Source organism: Moschus berezovskii, chromosome 14, assembly GCF_049115385.1.
Source record: "Moschus berezovskii isolate FMDL1 chromosome 14, NW_MosBer_1.0, whole genome shotgun sequence".
In the NCBI taxonomy this organism is placed as follows: domain Eukaryota; kingdom Metazoa; phylum Chordata; class Mammalia; order Artiodactyla; family Moschidae; genus Moschus; species Moschus berezovskii.
Genome location: NC_142473.1, coordinates 87907506 through 87929897, shown reverse-complemented (window position 1 = coordinate 87929897; position 22392 = coordinate 87907506). Strand labels below are relative to the sequence as shown.

The 22392-nt window shown below is 47.9% G+C and overlaps 1 long non-coding RNA gene and 6 other non-coding genes across 8 annotated transcripts; 3 read left to right on the top strand and 4 right to left on the bottom strand.

The window, feature by feature from the left end:
- Positions 1-4546: 4546 nt before the first annotated feature.
- On the bottom strand, positions 4547-10426 carry LOC148775789 (uncharacterized). Of its 2 annotated transcripts, none has more exons than XR_016039024.1 (5): positions 9148-10426; positions 8528-8708; positions 7177-7453; positions 6436-6772; positions 4547-5470 (listed from the first exon to the last, which is right to left on the bottom strand). It is a non-coding gene; the product is annotated as an uncharacterized LOC148775789 (long non-coding RNA). The 2 variants fall into 2 exon arrangements; XR_016039023.1 differs by having other exon boundaries at positions 7177-7259; positions 9148-10423.
- Positions 5795-5867, top strand: TRNAF-GAA (transfer RNA phenylalanine (anticodon GAA)). Its single transcript has one exon. It is a non-coding gene; the product is annotated as a tRNA-Phe (tRNA).
- Positions 10427-10535: 109 nt separating the features above from the next.
- Positions 10536-10608, top strand: TRNAK-UUU (transfer RNA lysine (anticodon UUU)). Its single transcript has one exon. It is a non-coding gene; the product is annotated as a tRNA-Lys (tRNA).
- Positions 10609-12258: 1650 nt separating this feature from the next.
- On the bottom strand, positions 12259-12331 carry TRNAK-UUU (transfer RNA lysine (anticodon UUU)). The gene has a single exon. It is a non-coding gene; the product is annotated as a tRNA-Lys (tRNA).
- A 4962-nt stretch (positions 12332-17293) lies between these two features.
- On the bottom strand, positions 17294-17376 carry TRNAL-UAA (transfer RNA leucine (anticodon UAA)). The gene has a single exon. It is a non-coding gene; the product is annotated as a tRNA-Leu (tRNA).
- A 431-nt stretch (positions 17377-17807) lies between these two features.
- On the bottom strand, positions 17808-17893 carry TRNAR-UCU (transfer RNA arginine (anticodon UCU)). Its single transcript is given in 2 exon segments — positions 17808-17843; positions 17857-17893. It is a non-coding gene; the product is annotated as a tRNA-Arg (tRNA).
- A 265-nt stretch (positions 17894-18158) lies between these two features.
- Positions 18159-18231, top strand: TRNAV-UAC (transfer RNA valine (anticodon UAC)). The gene has a single exon. It is a non-coding gene; the product is annotated as a tRNA-Val (tRNA).
- Positions 18232-22392: the final 4161 nt, after the last annotated feature.

Sequence of the window (22392 nt, the reverse complement as noted above, 5' to 3'; positions counted from 1 at the left end):
CAGGTGGTATGTAATTTCCTCCAATAGGGGCAGTCGAATGTACCCAAACATTTCAACGTCCTTCTTTATTTTTTTAACTTACTATTTTGTGTTGGGGTATAGCTGATGAACACTGTGGTGATAGTTTCAGGTGAACAGCAGAGAGACTCAGCCATACATATACATGTATCCATCCCCCCCACCCTGGTCAAATCCCCTCCCATCCAGGCTGCCACATAACTTTCAACAGAGTTCCATGTGCTGTACAATAGGTCCTGCCTGTTGGTTATCCATTTTAAAATAAAATACAGCAGTGTGTGCGTGTTCATCCCAAACTCCCTAGTTGGCCCTCCCCACAATGCACACAACCTAAGTTCATTTTCTAAGTCTGTGAGTCTCTATGTCTTGTAAGTTCATTTGTATCATTTCTTTTTAGATTCTACATGTAAGGGATGTCATGATACTTCTCTTTCTCACTTCACTCAGTATGAGGCTGTCTAGCTCCATCCTTTCAACATCCTTCCCTCAGTCCTTCAAGGGGCTGCTGTGACATGATGGGCTGGGACATATTCCCAGGAGTCTACCTTCCTCATGATTCACAATTACATGTGACTCAGCAAAATGACACGTTGCATCCGTCAGGGAACTCTGCCTAGTCACTCAGTTGAAAGTCCAACTCTTTGTGACCCCCACGGACTGTAGCCCGCCAGGCTCCTCTGTCTGGGCTTATCCCAGGCAAGCACACTGGAGTGGGTTGTCATTTCCTTCTCCACAGGGACCTCTGAAGTCCCACAAAAATGTTAAACCTCTACATTTCAAGGATCTGCTCTACTTTCAGCAAGACAAATGAAATCAACTTATAGTCCTAAAAGGAAGTGTAGAAAAATCATTAGAATGTATTCACTATGAGGTATATATCTTGTGAAGCTCTTAACATTGTTATAAAAACTTAAGAGTTTGCTTCTAAAGGTTTATAAAGCTTTTGACCAGTAATGTGCCCTGCCCTGTGGGAAGCATTCCCGAAGCTGTTCATGGTTTTCCGTTCCAAAGTTCATAAAATAAACGGTGGTTACATTCTCCTCAGGCTTTCCTCCCTACTGTCTTTTCAGGTAAAGTGCACCTTTTGGGATTCACTTTGATTCCGCAGGGGAAGCTAACAAGCTGATCAGATGCAGTTTCCTTAAAGGTGAGAACTAGAGATCTCAGATTCTTCTATAAATAACCTTGTGGAAGTCACACCTGAATGATCAGGTGATTTTAGAAGTTAGTAAAGAACCAGATGTTTGTGCTTCCCTGTTGGCTCAAACAGTACAGAATCTGCCTGCAACGCAGGAGACACCGGTTTAATCCCTGGGTCGGGAAATACCCTGAAGAAGGGAATGGCAACCTGCTCCAGTATTCTTGCCTGGAAAATATGGACAGAGGAACCTGGCGGGCTATAGTCCATGGGGTCGCAAAGAGTCGGGCACGACTGAGTGACTAACACACACCAAAACCCAGTTGGCCCTGAGACAGATACGGCTAAGTATGTCTTCATTCATTCACTGACTTCAAACCTGTCACATAATATACATGAGGGACAATGAGCTCAGATGAATACGACCCAGGTTGATAAATGGGACTGCAGAGAGGAAACACGCCTGTAGGGGTACAGAGCAGGGATAAAGATGTCCCGGAAGCCTCCCACAGCTAGGAGAGTGTGTCTGCGTCGAGAGTTGCAAGTTACAGGCAGAGCAAAGTATAAAATGCTGCATGGACCAAAATCAAGGAAAGCAGCCTGAGTCTGGACGGCTACATGAACGGCTGGAGTTTAGGGTCAAGGAGAGGACACTGATGCGATGATGGAGAGAGGTGAGTCCCAAGTCATGGAAGTCTTCATATACTTGAGTGTTTAAAGAAGCCTTGGTTTTTGTTCTCAGTGAGAGAGCCAGAGAAAGACCTGTAAGCAGGATGGTGAGTTCCAGTGTGGAAAATGAGTGACAGGCAGTCAGTCAGTTACGAGGCTGGAGAAACTGAGAATGAAAGGCGCAGGAATTCCAGGAATATTGAACAGGAATGAACAGCACTTGAGCATGACTGTTGGTGGCAAGCAGAGGGAAGGAGGAAAGAATCTGTATTTTTCTGGCTCTGGAAACTTGGATGAAAGGTGGTAGCAAGCTAAACAAGTCTAGAGGGAAAGATGGGTTCACTTTGGGCATTCCAAGTTGGAGGAGCCTGTGGAGAGGTTAAGGAAGCAATTTAAAACATGGGCCCAGATTCACTTTGCTGTACACCTGAAGCGAACACAACATTGTAAGTCAACTATATCCCAATAAAAATTAAAGTCATCGGTCCAAATGTAATGGCTACATTTTTGTGAAAACTGAGGAATGAGATGCTGAGAGGCTGCACACTGAAATCACCTGGAAGTTAAAAATATATGTAATTCTGAGCCCCATCTGCAGAGATTCTTATTCAGTTAGATGTTAGAGCTTGGGCTAGTGCAATTATATATATATATAAAATATATATGGATGTGAAGGGTCAAAAATTATGAAATGGGAGAAGGTGGGATAAATCAGCATATTAGGGGATATTATTAAGCTACAGATTGCTTCTCAGAGTTTGAGAGAGGTCTGAGTCACTTCCACTTTTTGACGATGTCTTTATGTTTCAAAATTTTTAAATGCCAAGATGAGATTACAAAAACTGAGGTTTTGTTGTTCAGTTGCTAAGTCATGTCTGACTCTTCCCGACCCCATGGACTGCAGCACACTAGGCCTCCCTGTCCATCACTATCTCCCAGGAGTTTGCTCAAACTCATGTCCATTGAGTCACTGATGTTATCTAACCATCTCATCCTCTGCACCCCCTTGTCCTTCTTCCCTCAATCTTTCCCAGCATTAGGGTCTTTTTCAAAGAGTTGGCTCTTTGCATCAGGTGGCCAAAGTATTGGAGTTTCAGCTTCAGCATCAGTCCTTCCAGTGAAAATTCAGGGTTGATTTCCTTTAAGATGGACTGATTTGATCTCCTAGCAGTCCAATGAACTCTCAAGAGTCTTCTCCAGCACCACAATTAAAAAGCATCCATTGTTTGGCGCTCAGCTTTCTTTAGAAGGCAATGGCAAGCCACTCCAGTACTCTTGCCTGGAAAATCCCATGGATGGAGGAGCCTGGTGGGCTGTAGTCCGTGGGGTCGCTAAGGGTCGGACACGACTGAGCGACTTCACTTTCACTTTTCACTTTCACACATTGGAGAAGGAAATGGCAACCCACTCCAGTGTTCTTGCCTGGAGAATCCCAGGGACGGGGGAGCGTGGTGGGCTTCCGTCTATGGGGTCACACAGAGTCGGACACGACTGAAGTGACTTAGCAGCAGCAGCAGCAGCAGCTTTCTTTATGGTCCAACTCTCACATCCATACATGACTACTGGAAAGACCATAGTTTGACTACAAGGACCTTTGTTGGCGAAGTGATGTCTCTGCTTTTTAGTACTCTGTCTAGGTTTGTCATAACTTTTCTTCCAAGGAGCAAGTGACTTCTAATTTCATGGCTGCAATCACCATCTGCAGTGATTTTGGAGCCCAAGAAAATAAAGTCTGACACTGTTTCCACAGTTTCCCCATCCATTTGCCATGAAGTGATGGGACCAGATGCCATGATCTTAGTTTTCTGAAGACTGAGTTTTAAGCCAGCTTTTTTACTCTCAGCAAGAGGCTCTTTAGTTCCTCTTCCTTTTCTGCCATAAAGGTGGAATCATCTGCATATGTGAGGTTGTTATTTCTCCCGGCAATCTTGATTCCAGCTTGTGATTCATCCAGCCCCTCATTTTACATAATGCACTATTCATATAAGTTAAATAAGCAGGGTGACAATACACAGCTTCAACAAAATTGAGGTACACTTTAAATATTTAGGTTTAGCATATCAATGCTTTTAACATACAGATACCATGACCCCATGTATAATACTTCATCGGGAGGTAATATTGAAAATTTACATTGGAAATCTTCACAAATGGCCTTCCTGTCTGTTCTCTTCCATACATGTCTTGAGACCACTTTGACAATATTTGAAAAATTCCAAATGTTCATATCTTTTGGCTGTATGAAATCTGCCTTCTCACAAGAAAAACAAATACAAAAGGATAGTCATTACAGTATTACTTTTAATAATGAAAACTGAGGGAAAAATTAAAATGTCCATCATGAGGAATTTGATTAAGCATATTGTGTTATATCCACACAACCAATACTGTGTACGCATTAAAAAGAATGAAATAGGTTTACATCAGTTCAGTTCAGTTCAGTCACTCAGTCGTGTCCGACTCTCCACAACCCCATGAATCACAGCACGCCAGGCCTCCCTATCCATCACCAACTCCCGGAGTTCACTCAAACTCACGTCCACAGAGTCGGTGATGCCATCCAGCCATCTCATTCTCGGTCGTCCCCTTCTCCTCCCGCCCCCAACCCTGCCCAGCATCAGAGTCTTTTCCAGTGAGTCAACTCGTCGCATGAGGTGGCCAAAGTATTGCAGTTTCAGCTTTAGCATCAGTCCTTCCAATGAACACCCAGGATCGATCTTCCTTAGAATGGACTGGTTGGATCTCCTTGTGGTACAAGGGACTCTCAAGAGTCTTCTCCAACACCACAGTTCAAAAGCATCAATTCTTCGGCGATCAGCTTTCTTCACAGTCCAACTCTCACATCCATACATGACCACAGGAAAAACCATAGCCTTGACTAGACGGACCTTTGTTGGCAAAGTAATGTCTCTGCTTTTTAATATATTATCAAGGTTGGTCATAACTTTCCTTCCAAGGAGTAAGTGTCTTTTAATTTCATGGCTGCAATCAGCATCTGCAGTGATTTTGCAGCCCCAAAAAATAAAGTCTAACACTGTTTCCACTGTTTTTCCATCTATTTCCCATGAAGTGATGGGACCAGATGCCATGATCTTTGTTTTCTGAATGTTGAGCTTCAAGCCAACCTTTTCACTCTCCTCTTTCACTTTCATCAAGAGGCTTTTGAGTTCCTCTTCACTTTCTGCCATAAGGGTAGTGTCATCTGCATATCTGAGGTTATTGATATTTCTCCCAGCAATCTTGATTCCAGCTTGTGCTTCTTCCAGCCCAGCGTTCCTCATGATGTACTCTGCATATAAGTTAAATAAGCAAGGTGACAATATACAGCCCTGACGTACTCCTTTTCCTATTTGGAACCAGTCGGTTGTTCCATGTACAGTTCTGACTGTTGCTTCCTGACCTGCATACAGGTTTCTCAAGAGGCAGGTCAGGTGGTCTGGGATTCCCATCTCTTTCAGAATGTTCCACAGTTTATTGTGATCCACACAGTCAAAGGCTTTGGCATAGTCAATGAAGCAGAAATAGATGTTTTTCTGAAACTCTCTTGCTTTCTCCATGATCCAGCGGATTTTGGCAATTTGATCTCTGGTGCCTCTGCCTTTTCTAAAACCTGCTTGAACATCTGGGAGTTCACGGTTCACATAGCTACCATGAAAAAAAAGTCCATGATTTACTTTTACATGAGAAAAACAAAGAGCAAGGTAGTTAGAAAAAGAGAAAAGTAAAATTATTACTTTTAGCTTACAAACAGAGGCCTTGCCTACGTCCCCCTAAAAAGTGAAAGTGAAAGTCGCTCAGTCGTGTCCGACTCTTTGAGACCACATGGACTGTCCATGGAATTCTCTAAGCCAGAACACTGAACTGGGTAGCCTTTCCCTACGTCCCCCTAAAGGTATATCCAAATCCTTCTTTTGCTACAATGGAGCAGATATTTCACTACAGATAGGAGGACTCCACTTTCTAGAAGTTGCTGAAATAGCTCAGTTGGGAGAGCATTAGACTGAAGATCTAAAGGTCCCTGGTTCAATCCCGGGTTTCGGCAATGGTTTTAGGCGTCACCACCAACAGCTATTCCATTAATACGCTCTGAGGCTTGCATCCGTGTCTCCCCCTTCGGTGACGGGACCTCATTTGCCCTTGGATGGACAGGAAGCACCTGGTCAGTATATCAAGTCAGTGTCCCTTTCCCTACCCAGCTGTGAGGAACCAGCTCTCCCCATGCACCACGGGCCCTTGGCTTTTCTTTAAATTTGTTTTTAGTTAGAGGATAATTGCTACAACAGTGTGTTCCTTTCTGCAGTCAGCTGCAGGCAGACATGCCCCTCCCTCTTGAACCCCCCTCACCCCCCACCCTAGCCACCCCTCCAGGCATCCCAGCACGGGTTTGAACTCCCTGCCTCAGCTGGCCAGTTCCCACCGGCTCTCTGTTTTACATGTGATATATATTTTCAACGTTACTCTTTGAGTCGTCCCTCCCTCTCCTCCCCGGTCTGTTCCCTCGGTCTGCGTCTCCACGGCTGCCCTGCAAAGAGGTTCTTCAGTACCATTTTTGTAGAGTCCACACACACGCCTTAACATACATTTGTTTTTTTTTTCTCTTCCTGACTTACTTCACTCTGTATAATAAGCGCCAGACTCTTCCACTTCATTCCCTTTCCAGTTCATCCTGCCTTCCTGGTTCCGACCATGCTCCGCTAACTGCGGGAGTTCCAATCGAGGGGGCCGGTGGCTCACGACTATGCAGGTGGGTTTTGCGGGTGGGGAGCCTCCACGTGCGGGGTGGGGGGCTGCCCTCTCTGACAAAGAGATCCGCCACTGCAGCTTGGTTTGACGACACAAGGACAGCTTTCGGCGATGGTGGCGGTGGCCGGGTGAAGCGGCGTGAGGGGTTGGAACTCCTTTCTGGTTTATGTCTGCACTAGGGTTACCGACTCAAATACAGGGCGCCTGGTTGAATTTAAATGTCAGAGAAACAATCACTATTTTTGGTATAAGCATGTCTCAAAGATTGCACGGGACATAATAATTACATACTCGTTATTTTTCTGAAATTCAAATTTAACTGTAATTTGCTAATCGCAAACCGCTGTTGTCCATCACATACCCACACGGCTCTGAACTGGATGCGCCCTCCCACCCTCACCCCTACCCCCACCCCCACCCCGAACGCTCCCGGCAAAGACACTCAGAAACTCTCATCAGGAGGAACTGGATTTCAGAAGAGACTGGTAGTTTCTTGTTCTTAACAACTTGCAGGTTTCAAAAGGCATCAGTTGATTTGTTCTCATCACCACCAGACAAGATCTCAGGTGGGGACTACCATGGAACACCCCAGGAATCAGCCATCTTACCTGGTTCCAGGTTTCCAGTGCTGCCCACATTGGTCTGGGATGGGGCATCAAGGAAAGGGAGATTTGAAAGCTCTGGACTAAATCTTGAAAACAAATAGAAAACATCGAAAAATTTGTTGAGATAACAAGCCACTTCATTCAAGGCAGTGCAATGGCACACACAAGTAAAAGTGTTAGTCGCGTCCATGGACTGTAGCCCACCAGGCTCCTCTGTCCATGGGATTCTCCAGGCAAGAACACTGGGTTGCCATGCCCTCCTCCAGGGGATCTTCCTGACCTAGGGATCAAACAGGGGTCTCTTACTTCTCCTGCATTGGCTGGAGGTTCTCTGCCACTAGGGCACCTGGGAAGCCCCATGGACCACCCACTCTCAGGCAAGGCTCCATTTTTTGCCAGCTCCCAGGCTAGGACACAGGGAGAGAAGCAGGAGGCCTACACCTCACATTCTAAAAACTCACAATGTGATGAAAGTCAGCATGGAAGACCTGTGATTTGCTCTCCCCTTTCTGTTAACCAAAATGGCAACCCACTCCAGTACTCTTGCCAGGAAAATCCCTGGTAGACTACAGTCCATGGGATCGCAAAGAGTCGATTTCACTTCACTTCACTTCTGTTAACCTGTGCCAAGAGAGCCACTAGGAGGAGCTTCATCCCCCAAATCTTTGTGTTTTTGGGTGGAAGGATGCATTTTGATAAGGTACTCTAAAAAAGTCAATGATGATCAAAAGAAAGGAAAAAAAAAACAGTGGGTAATGTCAGGCAGAACAAACTTTGCATGATTTATGTCAGCGTGTGTAACAGTGGATTTGATGTGTCAATATAGCTAGCTCTGGTACATAAATGCCGGGTAAGATGGTGCTGTGAAGGTATTCTTTAGATGCAATTAACATTTAAATCAGTAGACTCTGAATAAAGCAGTGGATTACCTTCCATAATGTGGGTAGGCCTCATCCAATTATCTGAAGGTTTAAGAACAAAGATTGGGGTTTCCTAATGGAGAAGGAACTCTTCTCAAGACTAACATCGAAAACCTGCCTGAGCCTACAAATCGCTGCCTTGCTGAAGTTGGCCTGGAGACTGCAAAATCAACTCTCACCTGAATTTTCAGCTTGCTGGCCAACCCAGTAGATTTTAAACTTGCCAGCCCCCAAAATCCCCTGAGCTAATGAAATAATAGTCTCTCAGTCCTGTGTGACTCTTTGTGACCTCATATACTGTAATCTGCCAGGTTTCTCTGTCCATGGATTTTCCAAGCAAGAATACTGGAGTGGGTTGTCATTCCTTTCTCCGGGGGAGATTCTCAACCCAGGGATTGAATGTGGGTCTCCTACATTGCAGGCAGATTCTTTACCATCTGAGCCACCAGGGAAGCCACGATAAAATAAGTCTCGATCTATCAACCGGGATGCTGCTGCTGCTAAGTTGCTTCAGTAGTGTCCAACTCTGTGCGATCCTGTAGAGGGCAGCCCACCAGGCTCCGCCGTCCCAGGGATTCTCCAGGCAAGAATACTGGAGTTGGTTGCCATTTCCTTCTGCAACGCATGAAAGTGAAAAATGAAAGTGCAGTCGCCCAGTCGTGCGGATTCTTAGTGACCCCATGGACTGCATGCAGCCTGCCAGGCTCCTCTGTCCAGGGGATTTTCCAGGCAAAAGTACTGGAGTGAGTTGCCATTGTCTTCTCCGGATCCACTGGGATGTCAGGCTTTAAAGTGTTACACACAGGTAAGATGGAAGAGTGAGATAGTTATTATTGCTCCTGAGGAAAAAGTGCTCTGAACGTCAACCACCATGAGGGTGGGCATTATATTCCTAGGAAATGTTGAGCCTTTGCCTTAAAAAGGCAAACTCTTCCCAGTTTCTAGCCTGGAGAATCTCTTCCAGAGGTATTTAGATAGAAGCAAGAAGCCCAGGGAAGACAGGTGTTACTTGCCTGCATCACCAAGCTTGAAATCCTGGCACACTCCTACTCACCTTTCAAGGCACAGTTCTAATTCTCCCTGCACCCCCGCTGGCAGGTCCTTCTCTCCTTGCCTTCTATGCATTACTCTTTTGTTATCTGAGCACTTCCATCTTCCTGTATTAAAGCATTGATTCAGTTTAGTTCAGTTCAGTCACTCAGTCCTGTCAGACTCTTTGCGACCCCATGAATCACAGCACGCCAGGCCTCCCTGTCTGACACGGCCCCAAAGGTCCCTAGACAGCATATTAGAAAGCGGAGACATTACTTTGCCAAAAAAGGTCCCACGAATCAAAGCTATGGTTTTTCCAGTAGTCATGTATGGATGTGAGAGTTGGACTGTAAGGAAAACTGAGCACTGAAGAACTGATGCTTTTGAACTGTGGTGTTGGAGAAGACTCTTGAGAGTCCCTCAGACTTCAAGGAGATCCAACCAGTCCATCCTAAAGGAAATCAGTCCTGAATAGTCATTGGAAGGACTGATGCTGAAGCTGAAACTCCAATCCTTTTGCCACCTGATGCGAAGAACTGACTCATTTGAAAAGACCCTGATGCTGGGAAAGATTGAAGGTGGGAGGAGAAGGGGACGGCAGAGGGTGAGATGGTTGGATGGCATCACCTACTTGATGGACATGAGTTTGGGTGGGCTCTGGAAGTTGGCGATGGACAGGTAGGCCTGGCGTGCTGCGGTCCATGGGGTCACAAAGAGTCGGACACGACTGAGCGACTGAACTGAACTGAATTGAAAGGTCTGCTCCCGGCTCTACAGTGGACCCACAGCGCAGGGGAGGGCACACCAAGGATGGGGGGGGTCACCCAGCGCCTCCCCAGGGCGCGGCGGGACGAGGCCCACAGGACCGAAAGGGCGCGAGGGGGTCTGTGGCGCCGAAACAGGGCGTGTGCGGAGGGACGCGGCTCCCGGAGCCCAGGGCGGGGGCGCTCCACGGCTTCGGGCCGGAGCCCAGAGCGTCGCCCTCAGCTAGTCCGTCTCGTGGGCCCAGGACGGGGACAGGAAGGTGCCGCGTGGCGCTTCTCGGGCGAGGAAGCGGCCGCCACGCCGCCTCGCGCGCTGAACCGAGGCCTCCGGCCCCGCGCCGGGTGGGGCCGTGAGGGCTGGCTTCTCCCGCCTCAGGGTCGTGCAGGTCTCAGGACGCACGTTAGCCAGGGCGTCTCTACAGAAAGGCGCGCCTCTTCTGTTTCACTGGAGAAACCTGCCTTCGGCGGCCAGAGAGTCACCTAGTCGCCTCCCTCCTGTCCGCCCCACTTGGCCCGCGCCGCGCCTGCTGACTGGAATCGGAAAGCCCGCGGGAGGAAGCCGGAAACGCCCGGAGCGTCTCCCCCACAATCCTCCGCGCCGGCCTCGGCACGGCTTTCACGCAGCAGAGGCGCCTCTTAACCGTGAGCCCGGATAGCTCAGTCGGTAGAGCATCAGACTTTTAATCTGAGGGTCCAGGGTTCAAGTCCCTGTTCGGGCGCACCTTCCACTTTTAAGAAAAAATCCCGGGATTTTTGAAAGTGAGAACCAGCTGCAGGAGCCTCCGTTTGTTCGCCTCTTTCCTTTAGAAAAGGGAATGGAATGTGGCGCGTGAACGCTGCGAACCCAGTCGCTTTCGGGGGGCACAGCTCCGCAGAGGCCCCGCGAGATTTGCGTGCATCGCGGACGCTCCAAAGCCGCCGGTTTCCCGGCAACCGCCGGCGGGCGGCGCGGCCCCGCTGCGGAGGCGGACGGCGCGTCGGGAAGGCCGCGGCTCCCGCGTGGCCGCCGCCCTGCGGTCTCACCCGCAGTTTGGAGCGGGGCAGCCCTGCTTCGCCTGTGGATGCCTTGAGGGCAGATGCGTGACCTCAGTTTAAAGACACCGTGTCCCGCCACCCTGACGGCGGGGCGCGCCTGAGGGGACCCGCGTCGATCGCGCGCTGGGCACCGGCGGCCTTCGTGGGCGGCGGTCGGTCCTCGAGTTGGCGTCCTGGGGAGAGGCCGGGAGAGCGTCAGGGGGCGAGAAACGGCGGCCTGGGGCTCGGCGGGACGTAATGTTCCTCAGGCGACGGGAATGCGGTTTCTTCCTTAAGGCCCTCGAAAGCCCCGAGCTGAAAACGGCGCAATTTGGAAGGTGAAGTTGGCAACTGAAAAAGCAGAAATGAGAGACGAGTCCTTTTGAAATTTTTTCTTTAAAATTTTCCTTAACAGGGTTGAAGAAGTGGCCAGTGTCGCCGAAATAGCTCAGTTGGGAGAGCGTTAGGCTGAAGATCTAAAGGTCCCGGGTTTCGGCAGGGCTTTTGCCGACCTGTCTTTGAGTGGGTCTAGAGTCCTTTCCTTTCCTTAGTGACTTACAAAAGGCAAGCCACCACACACGGTGAAGATGCTAAGAGCTTAAGCCTTTAGAGAAACCTGGACCAGCCGCACAGTCACTCCACTTGTAAGTGACTTTCACTATGGGATGTTGGGTCGCAGCAGGTGGCCTGACTCTCATTTATAATGTGGTCAGCTCAGGTCTACAGGTGGAAGGTCTTGGGTTTGATGCCAAATTATTCACGTTGGGCTTGCAAGTTTTTCTTATCGTGCCTCGACATGAAGACAGTGTTCAAAAACGTTTGTGTCTACAGCAGGAGTGGCAAATCACGGTCCCACCGGTGCGTTAGAAGTCTGGTCAGAATGGTTCCTGGCTGGAGAGGTGATTTATAAGCACGTGTCACGACCTCAAATATTTCTTGCAAGTTCAGTTGTCTCACCGCTCTTCTCATAAACAGAGCGTGAAGTGTTCCTGCTCAGCGCGAATGTTTGCAAATTTCCTGTCGGGAGCATTACCATCGTGACTCTGACGACTGGGATGCAAATGTCTTGGTTATGTGTTTATTGATGTTTTGAATATAAATACTACATATTAATTTTAAGGTAAAAATATCCAAAGACCAAGTATCTGTCATACAAAGGCTGTGAAGGACTGAGGTTGGGAGAGAAAGTTATCGGGCACTTTCCTCCCCTTTCACTTTTTCTGCAAAACCCACCCGGATCTGGCCTGCCTGCCGGGTCGTAAATTCCGGACAGAATCAAGTGTGTTTTGCACAGCCTCACTTTAGAGAGTGGTGTGAACACATTCCAACTTTTTTAAGGATTTTAAAATAACCACCGCCCGAACAGGGACTTGAACCCTGGACCCTCAGATTAAAAGTCTGATGCTCTACCGACTGAGCTATCCGGGCTCTTGAAAAAAAAATTGCTCTCCTATTCTATCCACAGGAAATAGACCGCGTTGCCTTTCCTATCGGATTAAAATTTGGGTCTTTTTGTTGATTTAGTGAGTTGTGAAACTGCAAAATCAAGTTAGAGCAGGCGCTTGGTGTAAGTCTTTTCTGATCCCATCACAGACAGACTATAAAGAAAATATTAGTAAGTGCCTGCCAACCCCTGCTCCGACCAAACAAGAGTGCTGTCACCCCTTGCATCCTGAAGGGAACGTCCCATGAGGAATTCTGCTGATTTAGGGCCCTGGTAGGGCCACCTGGTGAGCTGGGGGTTCTGAACCCAGGCTTGTCAGTGAAGAGCCCCAGAGCCCCTTGTGGGTGGAACCTCATAAATAACGGATTAGGTTTCCTGTCTTTGTTCATCAGAACCTATCCAGGACCAAGACAGTGTGCGCGTCCTCAGTGAGGCGGGAAGACACACGAACTAGATGTCAAGCGCTTGTGTGGTGGGAAGCCGGTCAACACCGGAAGTTAATGGTCCTAACTGGTCTTCCAGCAGGTGATGATTCCCAGCTGAGCTGCCAATAGTAATTGGGGGCCTGAAGGCTCAGGAAGAGAATTCTGAGTAGAGGGAAGGGCAGAAGGGAAAAGACCTCCGCTAGAAGGAAATGGCAACCCACTGCAATATTCATGCCTGGAAAATCCCATGGACAGAAGAGCCTGGTAGGCCACAGTCCATGGGGTGCCAAAGAGTCGGACACAACTGAGCGACTTTCTTTCACTTTCTTTCAGTGAATCTGAACATTTTCCTTGAAGCTCTCATTGAAAAGTTTTGATCAGGCTGGATTTTATATTTTTAGGAAGTCCTATTACCCTGGAGGCAACCCATGTTGCCTACCATTCTATCAAACACTGAATGTTGCAGCCACCAAGCCACCAGTCAGTCACTGCAGCTTCCCTGTTGGTGTACGCTAAGGGTAATTCAGAACGGAGAAAAAACAGGATATTGGCCCTAGATAGTTAAGATGCATGTCAAAGGAATAATTTGACATTATTAAATTATGTCAAATCCTTGCATCATCCCATACTTAGAAAAGCACTAAAATAATTAACGTGAGATGTATGTTTTTCTGTGTTTAGCAGTAATCTTTTGATGTTCAATTACATGGGCTTTTTTTTTTTTTTCTCCCCTCCAGAAAAAACTATATATCCTGGGTCCTGCCTTACTTTCTTTGGAACAGTTGCTCAGAACTCTCTGAGAGTCTGCTTCTCTGGCTGTAGTCTTCAGTAAGGCCCTTGAATAAAACGTAACTCTTAGGTTGTAGGCTGTGTGTGTGTTTCAATTGTCAATAGTAGGCCCACCCCTTTTTATTTTCTTACTCCTGCTCCTTCATTGCCATGTCATTGAGGCATTGGATAAGATCCCTTGAAAGAGAAAGGAAGGGAAGGGAATCCTATGGGAGTAGAGCCTCGTAAGGGTTTTAGCTGTCCCTGGAATTCAGACACTTCCTCCATTCGGGAAGAATAATTGCAGTTCTTTTATGGAGAAATGGATCGTGTAACTGAGCAGGATCCTAGGGGGCTTCCTGGGACACACCCCTCTCTCCCTACTACAAGCTCTACCTGTCTCTTGTTTGTAAAAAAGGTTTCATCTCCCAGGCCTCCCAAAGACTAGCTCTAGAGGTAAGGATTGGAAAAATGTAAACATATAGTAACAAAAGCTAGCAGTTGGGCCAGGAGTTTTTATTCAGTCACTAAGACGTGTCCAACTCTTTGCAACCCCATGGACTGCAGCACACCAGGCTTCCCTGTCCTTCACTATCTTCCAGAGTTTTCTCAAATTCATGCCCACTGAGTGGTGGTGCTATCTGACCATCTTATCCTTTGCTGCCCCCTTCCTGGGCCAGGAGAACTGGTAACAATGGAAACAGATCAGCCACATGAGTCAGAGTCTTCAGTTCCTCCCTGAAGGACACAGATAACAGTATCTGATGCACATTCCTGAGGTGGTTTGCCGATGCTAAAACCACCACCAGAGGGGAAAAGCTAACTGCACAGTGAGCAGACTGTAGCCTTGACACAAATGACTCCATCTTGAGCAGTACCGAATCTGTGGCTTGCACACTTTCAGAAATTGGCCTCAAGAAAGTGGAACCAAAGTGACCCTGGAGTTGAAGATTAACTGTGATTAAAACAAGACGAGTCCAGCCAGATCACAGCATTACTCATTTCAAGATGACCGTCAGAGCTTGCTGTGCTGTTCTGCACACAAGCCCCACCCGCTCACCCCAGACACTTCCTGGTTTTTCCATATGAGATCTTTTTCTCTCCAACTGAAAACTTGGAGACGGTTTGGGGGACACCCATCTTCTATCTTCCTAGGTTGCTGACTTCCTGAATAAAGCTTCTTTCTTTTCCCACCAGTTCTTGTGTCTCTTGATTATTGACTTTTGAGTGAGAACAGCTGAACCTGAGTTCATTTCCAGCTCCTGCTGGTAACCTCAGGAACTATGAACAAAGTTTAAAAAGTAATCCAGTATGGAAAGATATTCACGTTACGCTGAACAAAAATGACAGAAGGTGCCAAACAATATGTATGACATAATATGTGTGGAAGAGTTAAAGGATGTGTACAGGAATATACACCCTTTAAATGTATCTATCTGTATATAAATATGTTAAACATATGTATACATGTATTAAATATATATGTTTATATATTTGTTTTTTGCATATACATGAGATGTTTAAGGATAGAAAACAATAAAAATGACCACCTTTCGAGGAACGGCTTTGAAGTGTGTGTTTCCTCTAAGTACATCTGTATTATTGGCTAAAAAAAAACAAGCAGGTATTGTTTTAAATAATAAATGAAGAAGAAAAAAATGTATCAGATTATTCTATCCTTCAGAGATCACAAAGGCAGTCAGATCAAAGCGTCCCTGATCCTGTGTTTTCTACAGATCCCAGCAGACAAAAATGAAAAGCAAATTTCTCTCCCAGTAGGGGTTGGGTCTCCCTCTGTGCCTCAGGGTTTTGAAGGGGAGTTACTGGTGTCCAGGAGGACTTTTCCCCTGTATCCTTCTTAGTTTTTCTGGATGGTCTAAGAATTAAATTGATGAGACATATTAACAGGAGAAAATCAAACAAAAGTTGAATAACATGTATACATGGAAGGGACCCAGAAAAATCAGTAACTTGCCAAAATGTCTGAAACCCTCACCACAAATATCTTCAGCTAAAGCCAAAAGAGGATGCTAGGAGTAGTGATTTGGGACCTCAAAGGGGAAGAAGGCAGGTGACATGGGGATTGAAGAGCAAATGTTTGATAAACCAACGTTTGCTGGGCCACGCAGAGGCCCTGGGCGGGACAGAGGGGACTTTTAATGCAGAGCCTGTGCTAGGCTTTCCCTGTCTACACACACGTTAGTACTCTACAGTGATAGCTCCCTGCCTAGAACAGGTCCTCCATCGCCTTTCTCCAGGCAGTCAGGGAGACGGTCAAGAGTCACACTTTCTTCCCGAGTCTTTTAGACTTCGACTGTTTCCAGCTTTAGACGATCCACGTGCAAAGACACATTTTGAGGTGGTGAATTTGCTCCCCTACACTGGTAGTGAAAAATCACCAGTGAAATTAGGAGCATCTTTCACAAATGAAGATGTGGATCCCTGTGAATCATACGACATGGCTTTAACCAAGAAAAATAAAAGCAGCTCCCGGTCTGATGAAGTCAATCCTCTGAGGAGCTGGTGAGCTTTTGGCATAACCTCAGCTTCTACCACAGCTTGGGGTTCAAAGCTGAGTATGCCTTTGAATGCAACTGGGGGAGCATGAAGATCTATTTGCTGTTCTCCTAAGGCAGACTAGATGGACAGGCAGTGAACACGGAGAACCGAATTCTCGAAGGGCGAAACATCAAGTGTTGATGGTGTGGAACTGGGTTGCTTAGCACAGAGTTAACTGGAGCTGTATGCAATCTCATTTAACAAACTGTAGTGGTTTTTTTTTTTTTTCCCCCTATGCACTATCTCCATCTCTTCGTCCTCCATCCTGAAATGCCACCGTCTTCCCACTTTCCAAGTTCTTTGGTTTGGGAAGTTCCCACCAGTCCTTAAAGTCAGGGATCTTGCCAGTCTTTGCCACAGAGATCCCGGCTTGATCCCTTCCAGAGGGCGTCCGCGCCTGAGGGCTCTTAGACCGTCGGTACTGCTGCGCCCACCACAGGCAGGCCCACCTTCGACCCCCGCTGAATGGGTCTGTCTTTGCTCCTGGAATGTTTGTGCTGTGATTCAGGGACTCTGCACATCACTAAGGCTTAGGTGAGCGGCTGGCACCACGCAAGCTCAAACACTGTGGAATGAGCGAGTGCCGTAGCTGCGCGAGGGCCAGCGGTCAGGGAAGGCGTTCAGTGGAGGAGCGGGGGCAGAACCGGTCCTGGGAAGCTTCTGTTTGCCGCAGGGACGGGAGAGACCATTTACGTCAAGGCGAGTGGTTTCCACAGTCAAATGGAACAAGTGTGTCCTGAAAAAGTTCTGTGGCACTCTAACGCGCCAGCCCACCTAATTGTGCCTAGCGCTTACCAGCATCTGGAATTCTCCTATTTGCTGGTTTGTAAACCATCTCCCCTCTCCTACTCTGCTCTGTAAGCTTGCTGGTAAGGACCTTGTATGTTTGTTGCTGTTCATGTTATTTTCTGCTTATTTATTTTTTCCATCTTCGCATTCCCACAACCTCGGCGTTTAGAGCCGTATTTGGCACATAGCATGTTCTTAAGTGGTGACTGTTTAAAAGGGCGAACGTCTTCACTGGACACTGTGCCTCCTGACCGCTTCTCTACTAAGCGGCGCAGCTTCACGCGGACGTGTAGTTTTTAACTTTCCAAGCCTTAAATTCTGAAGGCTGCACTTTCCAGGTCTGTCACCAACTTTCAGATTAAAACGTGCACATCGCGCCCCAAGCTGGAAAAGCAGGACCCGTCTCACCAGAAGTGGGGCTCGAACCCACGAGCATACAAGTCCATTGGATCTTACGTCCAACGCCTTAACCACTCGGCCATTCTGGTAGCTGCAGGGTAGATCTTCTTTCTACGCAAATTGAGTTATATTAAGCTACTGCTAAATGGACGTGAGTTTGAGTGAACTCCCGGAGTTGGTGACGGACAGGGAGGCCTGGCGTGCTGTGATTCATGGGGTCGCGGAGAGTCGGACACGACTGAACTGAACTGAAGTTGTAAAACAATAAAAAATTTTATTCCTGGTGTGAAAGAACAACAAGGGAATGGGACTGGGGAGGGGACGCGCAGCAGCTTCCTCCACGACCTGCTCGTTTCCTCAGGTCGAGTTAGCAGAGACTCTGGAGCCACATCAAAGCGACGGGCAAGACTCCCAGCGGACTCACCCCTGAGGCATCACAGCGGAGTGGGACCGGACCTTCCCTACGTGGGCGATGTGTCTGTCTCCCTCCGAGCTCTTCCCTCGTTTATCAAAAGAGGAGCGACTCTGGTGGGACTCGAACCCACAACCTTTGAATGCCTCCGTGTGTCTAGAAGTCCAATGCGCTATCCATTGCGCCACAGAGCCCGGTGCACGGGCCCTTCCGCGCCACTGGCATCAAGGCGGAGCGGCGGCGTCTGCGGGCCGCGGCGCGCCCACACCCGCTCTCCCTCCCGGACAAACGGGGCGCGCGTGTCGCCCAGGGCAAGTGCGGCCGGCACTCGCGCTGGGAGGCCTGAGGTCCAGCCGAGCGCGGCCCTCCGCAGCCTCCCCCTCGGTCGCGCTGACTGTGCGGAGGGAAAGGTCTGCGCGCGCTTTCTGTAGCCCATCCTGGCAGAGGCTCACACCGCGCGGTTCCATAGTGTAGCGGTTATCACGTCTGCTTTACACGCAGAAGGTCCTGGGTTCGAGCCCCAGTGGAACCACGAGGCGGGGGTCGCTCTCTTTTAGAGGCATTTTAAGTTTGCGATTTCTTGGGGCCTGCCGCATCTTGAGTTTTAACCCGGGAAGTGGCGACTGTGACTCCCAACGGGGCTTGGCCCCGCGCCCCAGGCGCAAACTCCCCCCGGGGTGCTCGCGCAGACGGGCCCCCGAGGCTTCCCCTTGGTGGCGTTTCTAGGAGCGTGCCGGCGGCCCCGCCCCGCTCAGGGCGTCGCGCACCATTGCGCCTGCGCGCTCGCGCCGCCGGCGGGTCGGCCTCCGGTTCCCTGAGGGCACGCCGGGCGTCGCGCGCCGTAGCACCTCCGCGCTCGCGCCCGCCGGTGGATCTGCTTCCGGGTCCCTGAGGGGACTGCGGGCGTCGCGCGCCATTGCGCCTGCGCGCTCGCCCCCGCCGGTGGATCTGCTTCCGGGTGCCTGAGGGGCTCCGCGGGCGGCTGAGGAGCGAGGACCCGGGACGTCCGCCCTGCTCAGTCCACACCTGCTTGGCGGCGAGGGACATCCCTACGGTCCCCTCCCTTATTTGTCCGTTACTTCACGGCCGCTGACCAGCTGCTTCATGTACTTAAGTTTACCGTACTCAAAGTCTGCCTGAGAGAGCTGAATGCTGCCGCCCCGTTCCGCCTTTACTGTTTGTTTCAGACAGGAGCTGAATCTGCCCTCATCGCCTGTGTCTCCTGCATCAGGCGGGTTCTTTACCACTAGCACCACCTGGGAAGCCCCTCTTCATAAAAGACACGATTATTGTACAAAAGGTAGCATGCCATAAGGACCGCTCCCCCGCCCCAGCAATATCCTAGAAGTCTTTCTGTTTCCTTCTTAAGTCTTCACTCGTCCTTTCACTTCATGGTTTGGGTATAGCCCAATTCTTTAATCTGTGCCTTTTAATGAGCAATTGCATTGTATTCAGTCTTACAGACCATGCTCTAGTGGGTTTCCTTATTTGTAGGTTTTGGACTGGATCAGTCTGTAGAGTAATAATAGCGGAAATCTTGAATGGTCACTATTATCTCACTTATTTTACGAAAGAGAGAAGTTAAAGTGACAGCCCAGGTCACATGCTGCCCATGTCACTTAGGGTGCACATCAAAGCACTGATTCCGTTAAGCCCAACTCTTGCATCTTCCCATAAAAAAGGTGCGAAATTCATTAACTTGAGATGTCTCTTTAATTAGCAGTAATCTTTTGATATTTGACATTTTGTTTTTCTTTTCAAAAAACTCCTATACATCCTGGTCCTCTCTCTCCTTTTCAGAACAACCCCTCAGAGCTACCTGAGAGGCTGCACCCCAGGTTTAAGTCCTCAGTAAGACCACCGAATAAAACATAATTCTTGATTCTTAGGTTGTGGTTTTCTTTTTTTTTTCCTATTCAGCATGGGTTTTCAGCCCTCATCTCTGGAAATAAAAATCCAGTTAAACTCTTAAATGTTTGCCAAAGGGCGGATTATGGAAAAGGAATGTCTCCCTCTAGTGCTGAGAAGACATTATGAAACATTTCGCTCTGTAGACTCTGCTCCTATTGAAGAGGTTCTTTAGAAATATAGCTCCCCCCACCCCGCCATCCCCTGCTTCAAAAAAAAGGAAAGAAACACAGCTTCCCAGGGTGGGAGATGTTGAACAGTTTAGTCAAAATACAATACAAATACCCTATGTTAGAACTCATATGTTAAAAGATCGTTGTCAAGCAACATGTTCTTATCACACTGAAGGAGGAGAAACATTTTCGTGAAAAGTTTTTTTTTTTTTTTTAAAGCACAAACTTACTTACTTATTTAAAAGAACTTGGTTACACAGAAAGCTGGGGATCTTAGTTCCCCAGCCAGGGACCAAACCTACACCCCTGACAGTGAAAGCACAGACTCTTAACCACTGAACTGCCAGGGAATTCCCTTGGGAAAACAGATTTTACTGTATACTATTTCTCCAAAGCACCATAGTCTTTTAGGAACCCAGTAATTGATTAACTGGGCTTCTCTGGTGGCTCAGATGGTGAAGAATCTGCTTGCAATGCGGGAGACATGGGCTCAGTCCCTGGGTAGGGAAGATCCCTGGGAGAAGGGAATGGCTATCTACTCCAGTGTTCTTGCCTGGAGAATTCCATGGACAGGAACCTGGCGGGCTACAGCCCATGGGGTCACAAAGAGTTGGAAACGACTGAGAGGCTAATACTTTCACTTTCTTTAAAATCTGTTGTTTCTTAAAAGTAAATGTGTGGGTATTTGTGTGTGTATGAATTTGTGTGTGTGTGTGTGTGTATTTGGAATCCTCAATTCTCTGTTTGCCTCTAGAAAGTTAAGATTAAACACTGAGAAAAGGTATGAGGAAGGGATTTTTTTTTGTATAAAAATTGATTTACAAGGAACCAAATAGCTACTGGTGATAAAGGCACATGCTGATTGTGGGAGACTATGATTCTGTATCTTTGGTTCGGGAGGAAGTTTGGATTGTTCTCGACTTTCTGTTGTTGTTCTTGATGTTTGTCATGTGTGTAGCTCGGTACAAAATTCAGAGCTATAGTCAGAAATCTGGTGAGTGATTTTAATTATAGTCAGGAAGTAGCAGTCACCCCAAAGAAGCAAATGTAGATTTTTTTTGAAATGTAGAGTTTTAAAAGTCCAGGATCAGATATGAGTGTATGTGAATTTTGTCAATAGCTTCTGTCTTGTGTTGCCCCATCAGCTTGCTGAAGTGTTTCACCTGTCTGTACATGGGTCTCTCAGGTTACCTCTGACACCTGGGCTTGGACTTATCTCCCTCATGTGCAACCATTGCAGTTGTCCTGTTCTGTGTCTCTTCCACTCTGAGATGACACCTGGGGCCCTTGATTGGGCCAGTAGACCACTGGCGAGACACTACTGCGCATGGGCTTGCAGACGCCCTTCCTGCATCGTAAGCACCAGAAGGTGGCCATGGCCTCCCAGAGATGCAGCTAACTTGTCGTGACGGGGAAACAGGAGGGAACTGGTTCCAAATTGGGAAAGGAGCACGTCATGGCTGTATTTTGTCACCCTGCTTATTTAACTTGTATGCAGAGTACATCATGTGAAATGCTGGGCTGGATGGAGCACAAGCTGGAATCAAGATTGCCAGGAGAAATATCAATAACCTCAGATATGCAGATGAAACCACCCTTATGGCAGAAAGTGAGAGGAACTAAAGAGCCTCTTGATGAAAGTGAAAGAGGAGAGTGAAAAAGTTGGCTTAACACTCAACATTCAGAAAACGAAGATCATGGCATCTGGTCCCATCACTTCATGGTATTGAAATAGATGGGGAAACAATGGAAACAGTGACAGACTTTATTTTTTGGGGATCCAAAATCGCTGGAAATGGTGACTTTAGCCATGAAATTAAAAGACACTTGCTCCTTGGAAGAAAAACTATGACCAGCCTCAGTTCAGTTCAGTTCAGTCGCTCAGTCATGTCCGACTCTTTGCGACCCCGTGAATCACAGCATGCCAGGCCTCCCTGTCCATCACCAACTCCTGGAGTTCACTCAAACTCATGTCCATCGAGTCGGTGATGCCATCCAGCCATCTCATTCTCTGTTGTCCCCTTCTCCTCTTGCCCCCAATCCCTCCCAGCATCAGAATCTTTTCCAGTGAGTCAACTCGTCGCAAGAGGTGGCCAAAATATTGGAGTTTCAGCTTTAGCATAGTCCTTCCAATGAACACCCAGGATTGATCTCCTCTAGAATGGACTGGTTGGATCTCCTTGCGGTACAAGGGACTCTCAAGAGTCTTCTCCACCAGCCTAGACAGCATATTAAAATGTTGAGACATTACTTTGTGAACAAAGGCCCTCTAGTCAATGCATGCATGCTAAGTCGCTTCAGTCGTGTCCGACTCTGTGTGATCTGATAGACGGCAGCCCACCAAGCTCCTCTGTCCCTGGGATTCTCCAGGCAAGAATACTGGAGTGGGTTGCCATTTCCTTCTCCACCATCTAATCAAAGCTATGGTTTTTCCTGTAGTCATGTATGGATTGTAATACACTAGCATCTAAAGGAGATCAGTCCTGGGTGTTCATTGGAAGGACTATGCTAAAGCTGGTGCAGCCACAACTCAAGAACTGAGAGGTAATTTTCTTTCAGATTTCATTTCCTCACCTGTAAAATGAAGTGTTTGAGTGATACAAACTTTAAGT